The sequence below is a fragment of the Tenrec ecaudatus genome, chromosome 1, assembly GCF_050624435.1.
Source record: "Tenrec ecaudatus isolate mTenEca1 chromosome 1, mTenEca1.hap1, whole genome shotgun sequence".
Lineage (NCBI taxonomy): Eukaryota > Metazoa > Chordata > Mammalia > Afrosoricida > Tenrecidae > Tenrec > Tenrec ecaudatus.
In genome coordinates this window covers 254854291-254868708 of record NC_134530.1, presented here as the reverse complement: position 1 = coordinate 254868708, position 14418 = coordinate 254854291, and the positions used below count along the sequence as shown (strand labels likewise).

The 14418-nt window shown below is 43.6% G+C and overlaps 1 long non-coding RNA gene across 4 annotated transcripts in view; it reads right to left on the bottom strand.

The window, feature by feature from the left end:
* The window catches only part of LOC142425950 (uncharacterized), a 74858-nt gene that overhangs the window by 39039 nt on the left and 21401 nt on the right, over positions 1-14418 (bottom strand). For all 4 annotated transcript variants that reach the window (XR_012779712.1, XR_012779711.1, XR_012779710.1 and 1 more), the window contains 2 exons: positions 6829-6942; positions 4908-4998 (listed from right to left, as the gene is read on the bottom strand). This is a non-coding gene — a long non-coding RNA (uncharacterized LOC142425950). The remainder of the gene's footprint in view (positions 1-4907; positions 4999-6828; positions 6943-14418) is intronic.

Here is a 14418-nt window from a genome sequence, read left to right as displayed (position 1 = left end):
AGCATTCTTTCATAGAAATTATCCTTGTAATCCTTTTCTCTGGTTCAATGTCATGTTCCTCAAAGAAAGCAGATAAGGTAAACAACATGTAAATTTTATTTTCATCTTTTTTTTCCCCAAATCTGAAGTTTCCTTTGGAATGGTCAGATCTTTTCAGACAAATCGAGGTATATTGATTGCATTTGGTCCTTGCAGTGATAAATTTAATTCAAGATGGCAAAGATGTCAACCAAGTAAGCTATTATGTGTAGTTCACTTTTATTGCTGAAAAGTGCTTTGAACTGCGGTCTGGCTTTCTGATTTTAAAACGTTGTGAGTTCATTACATATGTTTATGTTTATTTGTTAAGTAGTAAAGCAGCAGATAGGGATATAGGTCTATGTACATATATTTATATGTTAAGTATTAAGGTAGCAGACAGACATTGGGCCTCTACTTAAGTACTCCCTCAATGCAAGAACACTTTGTTCTAATAACCACCTTCCCTGGAATGATTGCTGAAGACAAAGGGGGTACAGAAGCAAATGTGGTGAAGAAAGCTAATGGTGCCTGGCTATCAAAAGATGTAGAGTCTAGGGTCTTAAAGGCTTGGAGGTAAACAGAGGCCATCAAGCTGAGAAGCAACAAAGCCCACATGGAAGAAGCACACCAGCCTGTGTGATCACGAGGTGTAGAAGGGATCAGGTATCAGACATCAAAGACCCCAAACAAAAAAATCATATTGATGTGAATGAGGGGGAGGGTGAAGTGGAGACCCAAAGCCCATCTGTAGAAAATTGAACCTCCCCTTACAGAAGGGTCACAAGGAAGAGCTGAGTGAGTTAGGATGCATTATAGCACCGATGAAACATACAAATTTCCTCTAGTTCTTTAATGCTTCCTCCCTACCCTCCACTTTCAGACCTCAATTCTACCTTACAAATCAGAGAGGGTAGGGAAGGGAGGGAAAGTGAGCTGATACCAAGGGCTCAAGTAGAAAGAAAATGTTTTGATAATGATGACAGCAACATATGTACAAATGTGCATGATACAGTGTATATATGGATGGATTGTGATAAAAGCTTTAAGAACCCTCAAAATGATTTTTGAAGTGCCTACTAGCGTGGGCGAATAGGGCACTAACCCACCCAAGGGGAGGGTATTGTTTATATCTCCACAGGGAGAGAGAGACCAGACTTAAATCCAGTGTTCTGGGATTGAATGCAGCATGCCGGCATGGAGAGGGGAGCCAATGGAGGGGGCTGAGGGCTCGGCCCCCATACCAGCTATGTGGAAAATTGCTCCTCCCCCTAGAAGAATTTACTTTAAAGGACGGCACTGAAGCTGCAGCTCAGAGAGAGGGACATGTCTGATCGGAACACACGGGAAAAATGAATAGGGAAGAAGAAGAGAGAGAGGAGCATATTCTGGCCCACCAGGATTGGAGGATGATATCCCCGCTCCAAACAGTCAACGCACAGAGTGGACCATGGCTGACCCCACTATGAGACACGATGTCCCTCGCTGACCCATGACTCTACGAGGGATAACACTGGAGACTCAGTGTCAGGATTGGCTCTGTCTGACCCGGCAACACCGAGGCAAAACACTAAAGGCGTGTGGCAGAGCAACTAGGGTAGCAGAGCAGGGAGCTCCCGAGGTAGTGCAAAGGATAGACTCTGGAGTCAGAGCATTGCACTCCATCGGACTTGACTGGAGGGCATATCTAGAGGTCAAAAAACAGACCTTGATCTATTTAGAGGTTTTTGTTTTTATTTTTTTCTTAGTCATTGGTTTTCTTTGTTGTTGTCGTGTTGTGTTCTCTTTTGTCTCTTTGTCTTGCTATGTCTTGTTTTTGTGTGCATATTGTTGTCTCTGCAAGTCTATCTAGATAAGATAGGCTGGTTGAACAGTCTGGAGGAAAAAACAACGGGACCTATAGTTCCAGGGGGACATGAGAGAGGGGGAGGTGGGGGAAAGGAGGTGGTGTTGACCAACCCAGGGACAAGGGAACAACAACTGATCCAAAATCAGTGCAAGGAGGATGTGAGAGGCTTGGTAGGGATTCAGCAAGGGCAATGTAACAGAGAAATTACTGAAACCCAAATGAAGGCTGAGCATGATAGTGGGACAAGAGGAAAGTACGAGGAGGCAAAGGGCATTTATAGAGGTCTAAAAACAGGCATGTACATATGTAAATATATTTATATAGGAAATAGGTCTACGCACATATATTTATAGGTTTAGTATTAAGGCAGCAGATGGAGATTGGACCTCCACTCAAGTACTTACTCAATACAAGAACACTTTGTTCTATCAAATTGGCATTACATGAGGCACACCTTCCCGACAGGATCGCTGAAGACAAATGTGTGCATAAGAAAATGTGGTGAAGAAAGCTGATGGTGCCCGGCTATCAAAAGATATAGCACGGGGGTCTTAAAAGGCGTGAAGATAAACAAGCAGCCATCTAGCTGAGAAGCAATAAAGCCCACATGGAAGAAGCACACCAGCCTGTGTGACCACAAGATGTTGAAGGGATCAGGTATCAGGTATCAAAGAACCAAAAATCATATTATTGTAAATGAGGGGGAGTACAGAGAGGAGACCCAAAACCCATCTGTAGCTAATTGGACACCCCCTTACAGATGGGCCGCAGGGAGGAGATAAGCTGGTCAAGGGGCAGGGTAGCAACGATGAAACATACAACTTTCCTCTATTTCTTAAATGCTTCTTCCACCCCACTATCATGATCCCAAGTCTACTTAACAAATCTGGCTAGACCAGAGGATGTACACTGGTACAGACAGGAACTGGAAACACAGGGAATCCTGGACAGATGATCCTTTCAGGACCAGTGGCAATACTGGGAGGTGGGAGGGAAGGTAGGGTAGAAAGGGGGAACCGATTACAAGGATCTACATATAACCTCCTCCCTGGGGGATGGACAACAGTAAAGGGGGTGAAGGGAAACGTCAGACAGTGTAAGATATGACAAAATGATAATAATTTATAAGTTATCAAGGGTTCATTAGGAAGGTGGTTGGGTAGGGAGGGGGTGGAATGAGGAGCTGATATCAAGGGCTCAAGTGGAAAGCAAGTGTTCTGAGAATGATGATGGCAACAAATGCATAAGTGTGCTTGACACAATGGATGGATGGATGGATTGTGATGGGAGTTGTACGTGCCCCCAATAAAATGATTTTTTTAAGTGCTTACTAGCTTGCTAAGGAATTCCTCACAACATGTTTAAAGTGAGACAACCTCTTGCCATGCATGCCACTAAGGAGCATTCTGACTGTAGCTCTTCAAAGACAGACTTCTTTGTTCTTTTGGCAGTCCATGATATTTTCAATATTCTTTGCCAGCACTTAATTCAAATGCATCGATTCTTCGTCAGTCTTCCTTATTCAGTGTCCAATATTCACATGCATCCTAGGCAATTGAAAATACCATGGCTTGGATCAGGTACACCTTAGTCCTCAAAGTAACCTCCTTGCTTTTCAGCACTCTAAAGAGGTCTGCAGCAGAGTTACGCAATGCATCCTTTGATTTCGTGCCCGCTGCTTCCGTGAGCATTGATTGTGGATATAAGGAAGATGAAATCCTAGACAACTTCAATCTTTTCTCCCGTTAGAATAATATCACCTATTGGTCCAGTTGTGAGGAATTTTGTTTTCTTTGCACTGAGTTGTAATCCACACTGAAGGCTACAATTCTTGATTTTTATCAGCAAGTGCTTCAAGTCCTCTTCACTGTCAGCAAGCAAGTTTGTGTCACCTTTAGGTTGTTGATAAATTTTCCTCCAATCTTGATTGGATTGCATTCTTATTCACATAAGCAAGGTTCTCTGATTATTCTTCAAGCTTCTGCTTCAGATAAGTTTTTTCTTCATATAAGCTATATCCTCTATTTGCTTAACATACAGAATGAGTAATTATAGCGAGAGGATGCAACCCTGATGTACACATTTCCTGCTTTTAAACCAGGCAGTATTCTCTTGTTCTGTTCCCACAACTGCCTCTTGATCCACGTACAAGTTCTACCTAACACAATCAAGTGCTCTGGAATTCCTATTCCTTTCAACGCTGTGCATAGTTTGTTATGATCTACACAGTCAGATACCTCGGTATAGTGAATAAAACACAAGTAAACATCTTTCTGGTAGTCTCTGCTTTGAACCAAGATCCATCTGACATCAGCAATGATATCCCTTGTTCCTCAATCTCCTCTGAATCTGTCCTGACTCTCTGGTAACTCCCTGTCAATGTACTGCTGTAACCAATGTTGAATGAGCCAGACGGTGGGCCCGGACCTTTACATCATTTTACAATAAATAGTCCCTGGCAATAGGTAAGATAGTTCTAAATTCTAGTTTTCACTCCCCCTGGGGTTGTGTTCCACATAAAATGACCTTCAATTTACTTTGTTCTTCACCAGGTCTTTGGTCTTTATGTGTTTCATCTACTTTGACTCCTCACCATGCCATCCTGTTCCTGTTGGATCCTACTGAGTCCATTTCAGCTCACAGCAACCACGTGTGACAGAGAAGCAATGACCCATAGGGCTTTCTTGACTGTAATCTTTACAGAAGCAGAATACCAGATCATTCTTTCATAGGATCACTGGGTAGATTTGAACTGCCAATTTCTTGGATAGCAGCCAAGTGCTGAACTGTTATGCCACATGGCTCCTTCCTCCTACCCTATGCCCCATCTTTCTCATTCTTTACTCAGTGAATGATACCATATCTTAGCATCATCCAGGGATATGTTAGGCCTGCTCCCAGTGTTTCAGAACTAGTTTTCTCTTCTCCAGCTTTGTTCACCTCCCTATCTGATTCCCACTTCCCTTTACTAGTTTGAAATCCACTTTTTGATGTCCATTTTCTGGACATAACTGAAAAGGTTCACTTAAGACAGACTCACTTTTTTGGAATGCAGGTTGGAGCAACTGGTGGAGAAAAGGCAGGGAGGGCCTGCTTGGACCTATCAGCGTTGCTGAGTCTCTCCAAGTACTCTGTGAAAGGCAACGAATGGGACACCAGTAAGCGATGCAAAAGTACCACCTATGAAAATCAAGAGGCCCTAGCGACAAAAAATCACTGAGTCAATTCAGACCTTGGTGCTCACCAGAAAAGTTCCCTGGTTTAGCCACACCCTCTGCTAAAGCAGCTCAGAGAAGCGGAGGAATTTGGACCATGGAGAAAACTCCCAAAGGGAGTCACAGTCGCCTGGCTGCAGGAAATCTGCAGTAGGTCACAGAAAAAAAGTAACTGCCAACTGAGCTTTCATTTACTGCCGCCTCCTGGAAGATTTGAGAACTGCAGAACTGGTGGTCCTGGGAGAGAGAAGTCATTCGTGCATTCACGAATTTATCATGCACCCACATGAGCCCTGGTTGCTGTGGTAGGTTACACGTCGAGCTGCTAATCATAAGTTCAGAAGCTCAAACCCACCAGCTACTCCTCAGGAGAAAGAAGTGTCTGCTTCCATAAAGATTTGAGTAGAGATGGTATCAGCTTGATGGCAGTGAGTCTGGGTTTGCTGATATAGGCACTGTGCTGACCAAATACTTTACCAAGCATAGTGTCCTTCTCCAGGGAGTAATCACCTCTGATAACATGTCCAAAGTAAGCAAGGAGTCTTGACATCTTCCTTTCTAAGGTGCCTTCTGGCAGTACTTTTTCCAAGGCAGATTTGTTCATCTTCTAACAGTCAATGTTAGTTCAGTGTTCTTTGCCAACCAACATCACAATTGAAATGCATCTATTCTTTCTCAGTTTTCTTTTTCGATTGTTCAGCCTTCACCTGCATATAAATGATTGACGTGACCATGACTTAGGTCAGGTACACCTTAGTCCTCAAGGATCAGGGGCATCTTAATTCTCAAAGTGACGCATTTGCCTTTTACATTTTTACCAATAGAGTTTGACAATAGGTTTGCCCAATGTGATAGGTCATTTTATTTCATGACTACTGTTTCCATGGGTATGAATTATGGATCCAAATGAAATTAAATATTTGACAATTTTGACCTTTTTTCCCATTTATCATGATGTTGCTTTTGGTCTGGTTTTAAGGATTTTTGTTCCTGTTGAGCTATAATCTATACAGAATGCTGTCCCTATCTACCCACTGCCATGAAGTCAGTTCTGGCTGGAACTGACCCTGTAAGATAAAGTATAATTGCTCCTTTGGATTCCCTAGGCACTACATCTTTACAGAAGCAGAAAGCCTCATCTTTCTCCCATGGAGTGACTGATGGATTTGAACTACTGACCTTGTGTAACCCACTACGCCACCAGGGCTCCTTTCTGAAGGTTGTGGTTGATGTTCGGCAGTGTGTCAAGTTCTCTCACGGCAGGTTGTGTTTGAATCTCTCCAGTCCTGATGACATGTCCCTCTTCACAGAGTCCAGAAGAGTGTCAACAGAAAAACAAGGAAGACTCTCAATGAAACTGTATTGATACAGTGGCCACAACAATGGATTCAAACAGGCTGAATATTGGTAGGATGGCATAGGACCAGGTAACAAACTGTTCTGCTTCACAGGGTGGCTGCAAGCTCCAACTGACTTGATGGTACCTAACAGCCACCGCACCAGGGAGTCATTGAGGGCTGCGGTCAGTTAATGCACTCAGCTGCTAGTCCCAAGGTTGAGGCTCGAGTCTATCCAGAGGCAGCTCAGTAAAGGTTAGCCATGTCCTTCTGAAAAATCATCCACGGAACCTCATGTGGAGCGCAGTTCTCCCGGGGCCCCCACGAGAGCTCTGTGAGTCAGAGGAAGTCGGGTGCCAGCCCATCTTTTGAGCTGCAGTGTAGCTCTTGTGTTCGGAACAAATTTTACCTTGGCCAGGCCAATTTCATGCTTTTGTCCATCTGGCTGACATAAAAAGTTGGAATCTTGACTCTGAGATTCAGAAAAGCCATTTGCTCTTCAGAGGAAATAATGTTCTTCTCCCTAGAGAAAGGAAAAACAAATGTCCTGTTAATTGTTAGTCATTCTGCATAGACCAGATCCAAAGGGACTATTTAAATAAATATATTGATTTTATTTTTTAGTACTATCTGGAACCCCAACTAGATCTACCTTTTATAAAACAGCTTTATTGAGACATAATTCATATATCATATAATCAATCCACTTGAAGTATACAATTCAATAGTTTCATTATATTCACAGTTGTATGTGATTAACGCCAGAGTCAATTTTAGAGTATTTGAATTTAAAAAAAACTGTTTAGCCCCTAGCCTCCTAGCCCCCCTTCACCCCTAGCCCCCCCTCACCCCTAGCCCCCTCAGCCCTAAACAACCACTAACATATGTTGTCTCTATAGGTCTGCCTATTCTGTACATATCATATACCATATATACTCAAGTATAAGCCGACCCGAATATCAGCTGAGACACATAATTTTACCATAAAAACTGTATTAAAAATGTGCTGGACATCTGGGCCCACCAAGCCCAGAGGACGATAGCCCGGCTCGGAGGCCCAATGTACAGAGAGGACCATATGGCCGGCCCCACTGCGAGATGCGACACCCTGCACCGACCCATGGCCCTACATGGGACAGCACTGGAGACACAGTGTAGGATGTGTGTCTGAGCTGACCTCAGCACACTGAGGCAAAACACTGGGAGCGTGCAATGGAGCGGCAGGGGAAGCAGAGCAAGGAGGTTCCAAGGGAGTATAAAGGTGGACTTTGGGGTCAGGACGTGGCACCCCATCAGACTCGTCTGTAAAACACTCCTAAAGGTCAACAAACAGACCTCAAACTATTAACAGGCTTTTTTTTTTTTTTTTGGTTTCTTCTGGGGTTTTTTTTTGTTGTTTTGTTTTTGTTGTTTTCTTTTTTTCTCTTCTTTTAAATTTTGTATGTCAGAGGCTTTTTTGTTCGTGAGCTTGTCGGTATTGTTGCCATCAGCACCATGTTATTATGTGCCACTTTGGTGTTGTCAAAGCCATCTGCAATTTTATGCACATATTATTATATCTGCAGGTCCACCTAGATAAGATAGGCTGGACAAACAATGTGAGAAGAAAATAACGGAACCAACGGTCCTGGAGGGACATGAGAGCGTGGGAGGTAGGGGAAGGGAGGAGGTGTTGGTCAATCCAGGGACAAGGGAACAATGAGTGGTTCAAAACCAGTGGAGGGAGGGGATGGGAGGACTGGTAGGGAGTGAGCAAGGGTAAGGTAACTGAGAGGAATCACTGAAACCAGAATGAAGGCTGAACATGGTAGTGGGACGGGAGGAAAGCATAGGGAAATAGAGGAAAGGAGCAGGAGGCAAAGAGCATACATAGAAGCCTAAATACAGACATGTACATATGTAAATATATTTATGATTGTGGGGGAAATAGACCTATGTGCATATATTTGTAAGTTTAGTAGTAGGGTAGCAGGTGGACATTGGGCCTCCTTGCGTGCATTCCCTTAATACAAGAGCACCTTGCTCAGCTAAACGGTCATTCCATGATACCCACCTTCCCAACATGATCACTGAAGACAAACATGTGCATAAGCAAACGTGGTGAAGAAAGATGATAGTGCCTGACTATCAAAAGATATAGCATCTGGGGTCTTAGAGGCTTGAAGATAAACAAGCAGCCATCTAGCTCGGAAGCAACAAGCCCACAGAGAAGAAGCACACAAGCCTGTGTGATCATGAGGTATTGAAGGGATCAGGTAACAGACACCAAAGAACAAAAACCATCATTGTGTGATCACCTTCCCCACATAAACACTGAAGACCAATGTATGCATAAGTAAAGGTGGTGAAGAAGACTGATAGTGCCTGGCTATTGAGAGATATAGCATCTGGGGTCTTAAAGGCTTGAAAGTAAATAAGCGGCCATCTAGCTCAGAAGCAACAAAGCCCACATGGAAGCAGCACACCAACATGTGTGATCATGAAGGGCCAAGGGGACCAGGTTTCAACACCAAAGGTGGGAGGGAGTGGGGGGAAATCATATCATCATGAATGAGGGGAGCGTGTGATGGGGATCCAATGCCCAACTATAGACAACTGGACATCCCTTGCAGAGGGGTAGTGGAGAGAAGATGAGTCACTCAGGGTTCAGTGTAGCAATAACGAAACTCACAACCTTCCTCTAGTTTTTAAACGCTTCCTCCCCACAACTATCATGGTCCCAATTCTACCTTGCAAACCTGGTCTACCGGAGGATGCACAGCGGTACAGATGGGAACTGGAAACACAGGGAATCCAGGGCAGATGAACCCCTCAGGACCAGCGGTAAGAGTGGCGATACTGGGAGGGAAGGGGGGCTAAAAAGCAGGGAACCGATCACAAGGATCTACATACAACCTCCTCTCTGGAGGATGGGCAACAGAAAAGTGGGTGAAGGGAGATGCCGGGCAGTGTAAGATAAGATAAAATAATAATTGATAAATTATCAAGGGTTCATGAGGGAGGGGGGAATGGGGAGAGAAGGGGAGGGGAAAAGGAAAATGAGGAGCTGATTCCAGGAACCCAAGCAGAAAGTGAGTTTTAAGAATGATGAGGGCAACGAATGTATAAGTGTGCTTTACACAATTGATGTATGTGTGGATGTGATAAGAGTTGTATGAGCCCCAATAAAATGATTTTTTTAATGTTCTGGAAAACTAGGCTTATACACGAGTGTACATAGTAAATAGAGTCACACAATACGTAGTCTTTTGAGACTAGTCATAGGACTGGTCATAGTCCTTGCACTTAGAAACTGTTTCAAGGTTCCCATGTGGTAGCATGTATCATGCCATTCCATTGTGTGGCAGGATAGTCCACATTCTATTTCTGATTCATCAGTGATGGGCTTGGATTGTGTTCACTATTTAGCTCTTATTAATAACGTTGCTATAAATATCCACATAAAGGGTTTTGTGTGTACATGTATTTTAATTTCTCTTGGACATATACCCAAACATGGAAGGGCTGGGCCATATGGTAACTTTATGTTTAATCATTTCAGGAGCTGCTGGACTTTTGTCCGGAGCAGTTGTACCACCTTGCATTTCTACCAGCAATATATGGGGGCTCTGATTTGTTCAAATCGTCCTCAACAGCTGGTGCCATGTGACTCCTAATGAGGGCAAAGTCCATGGTGGCCCAACTTGCTAAGTCTCTTGTGCTTGTGGTCCAACTTGATCTGATTAGAGGAAATCTAGTGTTTTTCTTTTGGGGTCATATCCCTTCATATCTTCCCCAAACCTCTCACATAACTCTTCCACAGCAGCAGCCTCCCAAGCTCATCTTTTCTCCAATCCATTCCCTTCAGAACAAAGTGATCCAGTCAAATCCTATCAATGCTCTTTGCATAAAATGCAAACTGGAAACCAAGGCTTTAAATGTCTGCTTGAGATATCTCCTGCCTGTTTCATCCCACACCCCACCCCAATCTGTGCTCTACTCCCACTCATGTCTGTTTGTACCAACTGGTCTTCTTTCAGCTCGTCAACTACACTAAGCTGTTTAATTGCCCCAGGACCTTTGCAATTGCTGCTCCCTCAGCTTGCTCAGCATTCTCTGTCTCCCATTCTTTGCCTCGTTTTTTAGTTCTCTCTCCTAGAAAAAGGCCTTCACTTCTCAGTGTTTACAGACATCACATTGATAGCTTGAAAGTGACCGTGATGCACTCATGCTACAGAAGATGCCAAATGGTACATATGAGGGCTTTTTCTTTTTCCTGCTTGCAGAGTTAATGTACCAGCCAACCACTGACTAAATCTAACAAAATATACATATGGATATCTTTACACAAAACACTGCTGAAAGAAACTAAAAAGTATTTAAATAGGACATATATTCTTATTCACAGATCAGAAGACTCGACATTAGGGTATCAAGCTGTGGTAGTTGCATAGTTTTGTGTCTACTTGATTTGTAGGAATGTTAGTCAGGTCACAGACTGATGGTGCTTCCTTGTGGGCATGACCTTCTCATAAAGAGGGCCCTGGGAACCTCTCTCTCCCTCTCTGCTTTCACGTTCCTGCGGGCTGACCCTGATGGTGGTCAGAGCCCTGTGATGCATCCATCACCACTGGATCCACAAGACTGCACCCACCAGCCTGTGATCTTCCTGCATTTTGGATCACGGCTTGTGATTGTGAGAATCTGAAGAAGGACTTATGGATGAGTATGTGACTTAGGGACTTGAGTTGAACTGGGCTGGGATGCTTTCATGATATATAAAGCTTCTTGTATTATAGCTCTTTCTTAAACATATTAGTATCACTGAATTTGTTCCTCTAGTCAACCCAGTCTAACACAAGCCTTCCCAAAATATTATTTATACTCACCAGAATTCTAATAAAAATCCCAACAAACAAGCTTATAGTAAAATTTATGAGGAGATGTAAAGTCTTAGAATAACAGAAAAATTAGAAAAGGAGCAATATAAAGGGCTTAGACTACATGATGTAAGGAGCCATGGTGGTATCGGGGATTCATGTTGAGCCACAAAGTAGTTCAAACCACCAGCCACTCTGAGAATTATGAGGCTTTCAGAAGATACGCAAGTTGACTCTCAGGATATCTCAAATTTTATAAATCTAAACCAAAATTCCTCTTCTTCTAACCTACTCCTATGAATCTTCTTAAGAAATAATGGTCTCACGATCAGGTGAGTGGATGCTAACCTCAAGGGCATTGGCTCAAATCCACCAGCCATTCCTTCCACGAGAGAAACATGAGCCTGTATGCACCTGTACAGATTTACAAAGCCTCTGAAAGCCAAAACAGGCAGCAGTGACTAGATGACAGGGGATCTGTGAGCCAGTCTTTCTGATCTCAGTTCAAGGCAACTAAATCCATAGGGCTGTTCAGACAAAAACCTTGAAGTCATCCTTGTCATCCCCTTTCGTCTCACAGCCAATCCATTACCAAATCTTGTCAGGCCTAACTTTACAGCTGGGTGCAGAATTCGCCCATGTCACACCACCTCCACGACTACCATGAGTTGGCCCACGCCACCATCATAGTTACAGAGTTTGGCGGACGCCTCCTAACAGGTCTCCTGCGTCTACCCTGGTCTGCCTACAATCTAGTCTCAAACTCTCTGCCATCAAGTCAATGGTGACTCATAGTGACTCCCTGTTTGTTTCCACAACTCTGTTTATGGGAGTAGAAAACCCAGTCTCTCTCCAGCAGAGCTGCTCCTGGTTTCAACTGACAACCATGCAGATCTCCGCTCAGCCGGTAACCACTCACTACACCACCAGGGGGCCACAGCGAATCTTTGAATCTGTAACTTCTTGCTCAAACCCTCCATCAATTGCTCATCTTACTTAGAACAGTGTGCAAGGGTCGGCAAGATCTCCCCTTGCCTTTCTCAGTTCTTTACTCCTCTCCTTGTTAACTCTCCCAGACGCCACTCATCTCCTTCCAGCTCTTTTCACACTGGGTCCATCCCTGCATCTGGGTACAACGTGATGTTCTTTTGGCCAACACTCACATGTTTACTTCTTACTTCCTGTAAGTGATTCTTCAATGTCACCTTCTCGGTGAGGCCTTCTCTGAACAGCACTCTAAAACGAACCCACCCCCCCCCTTCCAGTCCCCATTCTTGATCTCGGCTTACTTTTTCTCATGACACTTTGTCCCTTCTAGTCTGTTATAGGGAGAAACTCACTGTCCTTGAGTCAATATTGACTCATAGCCACCCTACAGGATGGGGTAGAACTATGAGTTTCTGAGACAATAACTCTGCAGGAATAGAAAGAACCATCTTTCTCCCATGGAGCACCTGGTTTCGAACTGCTGACCGTGCAGATCACTGCCCAAGGTGTGACCACTATGCCACCAGGATTCCTTGTCCACCCAAAAAGTTTATAGACAAAGGAAATTAAATGGAATTCTTCTACAAACTTTCTGAAGCTTCCTCAGAAAGAGGAAGCTTTCTACTCCTGCAAAGAATTACAGTCTCAGAAACCCACAGGGGCAGTTCTACCCTGTTCTATAAGGTCACTATGCATCAGTATCCATTTGATGGCAGTGAGTCATGTAATTTACTTATTTGTTCCCTCTCCCACCACTACCATCAAAACCAATGGTTTGCAAATGCTACAAGTCAAGAAGACTTATTTGCTGGTGCTCAACACCCAAAACAGTGCTTGGCACATGGGAAAACCTCAGTAAAATATTCATGGAAAGGGAGACAATGGACACTGTAAGACACGAAATAACAATAATAATATATAATTGATCGAGGATTCAGGAGGGTGGGAAAGTGGGGGAGGGAAGGGAAAAAAAGAGCTGATACCAAGGGCTCAAGTAGAAAGAAATGTTTTGGAAATGTTGATGGCAACATATGTACAAGTGTGCTTAATATTATTGAATGATGGATTGTTATGAGACTTGGAAGAGCCCCCAATAAAATGATTAATTTTTAAAACTTCATGAATAAGAAAATGTAAAGAAAAGGTAAGGGTGAGTTAATTTGTGAAGGTGACCATTCCAGAATGAGAGGATAGCAGAGAAAAGCACTGGAGGAGAAAGAGTGTGAGCTGACCAGGAAATTGGGATTCGATGGACAGAGCAGGAATGAAGGGCGTGCAGGAATGTGACAGTGAGGCGAAGACTGGTTTGCCAGGCTAAGGTATTTGAAGTTTAATCTATAGGCAGCATGGTGTTATTGAGCAATTTTAAGAAAAAAGGAGTGAGGTCTTCACAAAACCTGATCAGATTAGTAATTTCGACTTTTTACTCCGTCTGAAGATAACAGGATAGAGGTGAAGAGGTCAGGGACTAGGAGACAGTTGGTTTTCATTTCAATCGTTCTGATGATGTATGAGAAGATGCTGAATGAAGACCCGAAGACAGTGCCCAGAGGTACTGGATTTGCATGTACGGAGGAAGTGAAATCTTTAGGATTTGGTAAACAAGTAAGTTGTGAGGTGTGGAGGAGAACAGGAGCCTAAGATGACAACCAGATTTCTAATTTAGGGATTGAGGGACTAAGGTACCATTAAGTGAATGTAAAAGTAACCATACAGCCTCACTAGTCACCTTCCTGTTACTGGGTGATGAGTGCCAGTGATGATGAGACAGAAAGCCCAAGTCATCCATCTGTGGTCCCCATATGTGCACAAGGTTGATGGCAGGAAGTCTGACGTGGGGACCATTAGTCAGCAACTTGCTTCCTCCCATTATGGACGACAGAGCTCATAACATAAACATTGCTTAAATTTGTTAGACAGGGTTTTGTGGCTTCTTGCCAAATCGTAAGTGCCTCATGAAGCAACTGGGAAGGAAATTGTGCCAGGGTTTCCCTCAAGAGAAGTTCAGATTTGTCAAAAGGTATAAAAGTACAGGCAGCCCAGAGCATCACTACCGTCACCCAGCAAAACAACAAATATTTATTCAAAGCACCAACTAAGTACCAACTCGACTCACATGCCTTTGTGGTTCAAACCTATGCCTCTGCCTTTCT